This window comes from Scyliorhinus torazame, chromosome 14 (genome assembly GCF_047496885.1).
Source record: "Scyliorhinus torazame isolate Kashiwa2021f chromosome 14, sScyTor2.1, whole genome shotgun sequence".
In the NCBI taxonomy this organism is placed as follows: domain Eukaryota; kingdom Metazoa; phylum Chordata; class Chondrichthyes; order Carcharhiniformes; family Scyliorhinidae; genus Scyliorhinus; species Scyliorhinus torazame.
This window is the reverse complement of record NC_092720.1, coordinates 195,382,573-195,388,736: the sequence shown is the minus strand read 5'-3', so window position 1 is coordinate 195,388,736 and position 6,164 is coordinate 195,382,573.

The window sequence follows — 6,164 nt, the reverse complement described above, 5'->3', positions numbered from 1 at the left end:
TGGTTATGTTCGCTGATGACTTGACAGTGCTAGGTCCTGTCTAAATATTCCAAAGATACTGTCATTGTGTACAATGAAACGTAGACAACACTGAGGCTTGCCATAACATGCTGCAAATAACCGCAGCCCAACGCAAGTGCCTGACAATGACGGTATTTAACGAGCAATTAATTAATTCCCCACCATTAATATCCCGGGATTAGTATCATAGAACATTGAACAGTACAGCACAGAACAGGCCCTTCTGCCCACAATGTTGTGTAGACCATTTATCCTAATCTAAGATCAACCTAACCGACACCAATTTGCTGCTGTCCATGTGCCTGTCTAAGAGTCTCTTAGATGTCCCTAATGACTCTGACTCCACCACCTCTTCTGGCCGTGCATTCCACACACCCACCACTCTCTGTGTAAAGAACCTACCTCTGACATCTCACCTATACCTTCCTCCAACCACCTTAAAATTATGTCTCCTCGTGCCAGCCATTTCCACCCTGGGGAAAAGTCTCTGGCTATCCACTCTATTCATGTCTCTCATCACCTTGTACATCTCTATCAAGTCACCTCTCTGCCTCCTTCGCTCCAGTGAGAAAAGCCCCAGCTCCCTCAACTGTTCTTCGTCAGACATGCCCTCCAGTCCATGCAGCATCCTGGTAAATCTCCTCTGTACCATCTCCAAAGCATCCACATTCTTCCTGTAATGAGGCGACCAGAACTGGACACAGTATTCCCAGTGTGGTCTACTAGAGTTTTATAAAGCTGCAGCAAAACCTCGCAGCTCTTAAACTCAATTCCCCTGTTCATGAAAACCAAAACACCATACGCCTTCTTAACAACCCTATCAACAGGGTTTGCAACTTTGAGGGATCTATGTAAGTGGACCCCAAGATCCCTCAGTTCATCCACACTTCCAAGAATCCTGCCTTAACCCTGTATTCAGCATTCAAACTCGACCTTTCAAAATGAATCACCACATTTATCAAGGTTAAACTCCATCTGTCACTTCTCAGCCCAACTCTGCATCCTGTCACTGTCCTGTTGTAACCTGCAACAACCCTCAACACCATCTACAACTCCACCAACTTTCGTGTGATCGGCAAACTTACTAACCCACCCTTCCACTTCCTCATCAAGTCATTTATAAAAAACACAAAGAGCAGAGCTCTCAGAACAGATCCTTGCGAGACACCACTGGTCACCGACCCCCAGGCGGAATAATTTCCATCCACTGCCACTCGCTGTCTTCTTTCGGCCAGCAAATTCTGTATCCAGAGAGCCAGATTTTCCTGTATCCCATGCCCCCTAACTTTGTGAATGAGCCTACCATGAGGAACCTTATCAAATGCCTTACTGCAATCCATATACACCACATACACTGCCCGACCTTCATCAATGTGTCTCGTCACATCCTCAAAGAATTCAATGAGGCTTGTGAGGCATGACCTGCCCATCACACAGCCATGCTATCTATCCTTAATCAGACTATGTTTTTCGAAATAATCATTCATCTTTTCTCTCAGAATCCTTTCCAAAATTTTGCTCACCACAGACCTAAGACTGATGGGTCTGTAATTCCCAGGGATTTCCCTATTCCCTTTCTTGAATCGGGGAACAACATTCGGTCGCGCCAATCATCCGGTACTACTCCAGTGGAGCGTGAGGACGCAAAGATCATCGCCAACAGCGCAGCAATCTCCTCCCTCGCCTCCTGTCATAACCTTGGGTATATCCCGTCAGACCCAGGGGACTTATCTATCCCGATGCTTTTCAAAATTTCCAGCACATCCTTCTTCTTACTATCAACCTGTTCGAGTCTATTAACTTGGTTCACACTGTTCTCATGGGCAACACGGTTCCTCTCCAGTAAATACTGAAGCAAAATATTATTTTAGGGCCTCCCCATCTCTCCAGACTCTAGGCACAAGTTCTCTCCACTATCCCTGGTCGGTCCTACTCTCACTCTGATCATCCTCTTATTTTTCATGTAAGTGTAGAACACCTTGGTGTTTTCCCTAATCCCTCCCGCCAGAGCTTTTTCATGCCCCCTTCTAGAGCTCGTCAGTCCATTTTTGAGTTCCTTCCTGGCTACCTTGTAACCATCTAGAGCCGAGTCAGATCCTTGCTTCCTCAACCTTACGTAAGCTTTTTTCTTCCTCTTGACGAGAAGCTCCACTTCTCTTGTCATCCAAGGCTCCTTCAACTTACCATTCCTTCCTCGCCTCAGTGGGGCAAAACAAGTCAGCACTCGCAGCATATGCTCCTTAAACAATCGCCACATTACTGTTGTGCATTTCCCCAAGAACAATTGTCCTCACATTATGCTCCTCAGCTCCTGTCTACTAGCAGTATAATTTCCCCTCCCCCAATTAAATACCTTCCCATACTGTGTGTTCCTATCCCTCTCCATGACTATGGTAATGGTCAAGGAGTTGTGATCCCTGTCACCGAAACGCTCTCTCACCGACACATATGACATCTGGCCTGGTTTGTTGCCGAGCACCAAGGCCAATATGGCATCCCCCCAAGTCGGCCTATCTACATATTGAGTCAGGAATCCTTCCTGTAGGCACCTGACAAAATCTGCTCCATCCAAACCATTTGCACTAAGGAGGTTCCAGTCAATATTAGGGAAGTTGAAGTCACCCATGACAACAACTCTGTTACTTCTGGACTTTTCCAAGATCTGACGCTCAATCTGTTCCTCTATCTCTCTGCTGCTATTGGGGGGGGTCTGTAGAAAACTCCCAATAAATTAACTGCTCCTTTCTTGTTTCTGACTTCCACCCATACTGACTCAGTAGACAAACCCTCCTCAACTACCTACTTTTCTGGAGCTGTGGTGCACTCCCTAATTAACAGTGCCACTCACCCTCCTCTTTTACCTCCCTCCCTATTCTTCTTAAACCATCTAAAGCCCGGAACATCTAACAACCATTCCTGCCCCTGTGGAATCCATGTCCCCGTAATGGCCACAACATCGTAGTTCCAAGTACTGATCCATGCTCTAAGTTCATCTCACTTATTCCTGACACTCCTTGCATTGAAACCGACATACTGTAACCGATTCCACTGTGTACACTTTGCCCTATCAACTGTCTACCCTTCCTCACAGACTTTATGCATACTATTTCTGCCTGTGCAACAGCTACCCTATCCTCTGATCCATAGCTCTGGTTCCTATCCCCCTGCCAAACTAGTTTAAGCCATCCGAAGAGCTCTAGCAAACATTCCACCCAGGATATTGGTGACCATCCAGTTTAGATGCACTCCGTCCTTCAGTATATTTCCCACCTTCCCCAGAAAATATGCCAATGATCCACTTATCTGAAGCCTTCCCTCCTGCACCATCCCTGTAGCCACGTGATCAGAAGCACTCGCTCTCTGTTCCTTGCCTCACTTGCACGTGGCACCGGCAGCAAATCTGAGATCACTACTCTGCTTGTCCTGCTCTTTAGCTTCCAACCGAACTCCCTAAAATCACTTTTTAGATTGTCTTCCCTTTTCTTAGCTATGTCGTTGTTGCCTATGTGCACCACGACTTCTGGTTGCTCCGCGTCCCCCTTTAGAATCCTGTAGACTCGATCCGCAAGATCCCTGGCCCTGGCACCCAGGAGGCACCATACCTTCCGGGAGTCTCGCCCGCGACCACTGAATCTCCTATCTATTCCCCTAACCATTGTGTCTCCTATCACTATTGCTTTTCTATTCTCCCCCCTTGCCTTCTGAGCAACAGAGCCAGACTCAGTGCCAGAGACCTGGCCGCTAGGGCCTTCCCCTGGTAGGTCACCCCCCCCCCCCCCCAACAGCAACCAAAACGCTATACTTGTTCTGAAGGGGAACGGCCACGAGGCTTCCCTGCACTGTCTGCCCGTTTGTTTTCTTTCCCCTGAATGTAACCCAGCTACTCTTGTCCTGTACCTTGGGTGTGGCTACCTCCCTGTAACTCTTCTCTATTACCCTCTCTGCCTCCCGCATAATCCGAAATTCATCCAGCTCCAGCTCTAGTTCCCTAACACGGTCTCTGGGGAGCTGGAGGTGAGTTCACTTCCCTCAGTTATTGACATACGGGAACTCCGCCCTTCGACTCTGCTCCGAGTCAGCTGTACTCTCTGTAAACTCCCGGCTCCCTTCACGCTCTTTGAGGAAATATAGGAAATGAAATGAAAGGATCACCTTGCTACCTACTCACATCACTCCCTCAGTCACCAAACTCTCACTGAAGGACTCAAATGCGCCCAAATTCAACACAGTGCAAACAAAGTCTGCACTCGTAGCTGGCTCACCTTTATACTGTGACTCTAACTTCTGAAAACTGGCCTAATCCAATTAACTAATTAACAAGCTCCAGCTGCAAGTAGCTACAAGTAGAAACTTTGTTTAAAGCTGATTGAAAATTCACCTTCTTCTAGACCAAACAGCAACTTTTAAATTGATTAACTAAATAAAAGAAAGACTAGACTGCAGATAAAAATGAACCCGTAATATCTCTCGTAATAAACTCTCACTGTAGCACTCAAATGCGCCCAAACTCAGCACTCAGTGCAAACCAGTAAATTGTCTTCAGCAACCATATAAATACATTGGCTCCAAACGCGGATAGATGGCTGGCAATTCTGCTGTTGATGGCTTTTTCCCTGACGTCACAAGGCATCAGTACCATCTACAATTCTTAAAACAGACGGTTGGTGAATTTATTTGTACTCGACGTGAAGATTAGAATGGGAACTCTGTAACCTTGAAGCCATTCAAGACTTTGCCGCACGCTTGATCGTTAACCTGTTCAGGATTTTAAATATTGATTCGATGGCTTGCATATGGACATCGAAACAATGATGAAGCATTCAGCCCCTCGAGTTTTCTCCTCAATTTTAAAAAATAACGTATCATCTAACATAAACCACAAATCCCACTTCCCCAACCCTCGATCAACTAACACTCGCTTGTTTGCCTAGAAATTATTCACCTGCTTGAAAAAAAAAATTCAAAGATTCTGCATCCACGATTTTTTCAAAAGCACAGACAAACTTAAATAAGTTGGTTTAACGTGATTTGCATTTCGTAAAACCACGTTGGCTCTGCCTGATTACTTTGAGCTTACCGAAGTGCCCTGCTATAACTTCTATAATAATAGCTTCTAAAATTTTCCCGACGATAGGTGTCAATCTAACTTCTCTGTCGGTTCTGATTTTCTGTCACGTTCTCTTTTTGCATTATCCCGTTCATTTGCTATCTTCCAATAGAATGGGACCTTCCCGAATCTGGGCAAATTTGGAATTTATTTAAGATGTGGAGATGCCGGCGTTGGACTGGGGTGAGCACAGTAAGACGTCTTACAACACCAGGTTAAAGTCCAACAGGTTTGTTTCGATGTTACTAGCTTTCGGAGCGCTGCTCCTTCCTCAGGTGAATGAAGAGGTATGTTCCAGAAGCATACATATAGACAGATTCAAATATGCCAGACAATGCTTGGAATGCGAGCATTGGCAGGTGATTAAATCTTTATAGATCCAGAGATGGGGTAACCCCAGGTTAAAGAGGTGTGAATTGTGTCAATCCAGGACAGTTGGTAGGATTTCGCAGGCCAGATGGTGGGGGATGAATGTAATGCAACATGAATCCCAGGTCCCGGTTGAGGCGGCACTCATGTGTGCGGAACTTGGCTATAAGCTTCTGCTTGGCGATTCTGCGTTGTCGCGTGTCCTGAAGGCCGCCTTGGAGAACGCTTACCCGGAGATCAGAGGCTGAATGCCCTTGACTGCTGAAGTGTTCCCCGACTGGAAGAAAACATTCCTGCCTGCTGATTGTCGCGCAATTTCCTTCATTCGTTGTAGCAGCGTCTGCATGGTCTCGCCGATGTACCATGCTTTGGGACATCCTTTCCTGCAGCGTATGAGGTAGAAAATGTTGGCCGAGTCATGCGAGTATGTACCGCGTATTTGGTGGGTGGTGTTCTCACGTGTAATGGTGGTATGCATGTTGATGATCTGGCACGTCTTGCAGAGATTGCCATGGCAGGGTTGTGTGGTGTCCTGGTCACTTTTCTGAGGGCTGGGTAGTTTGCTGCAAACAATGGTTTGTTTGGGGTTGCACGGTTGTTTGAAGGAACATACCTCTTCATTCACCTGAGGAAGGAGCAGCGCTCCGAAAGCTAGTGACATCGAAAC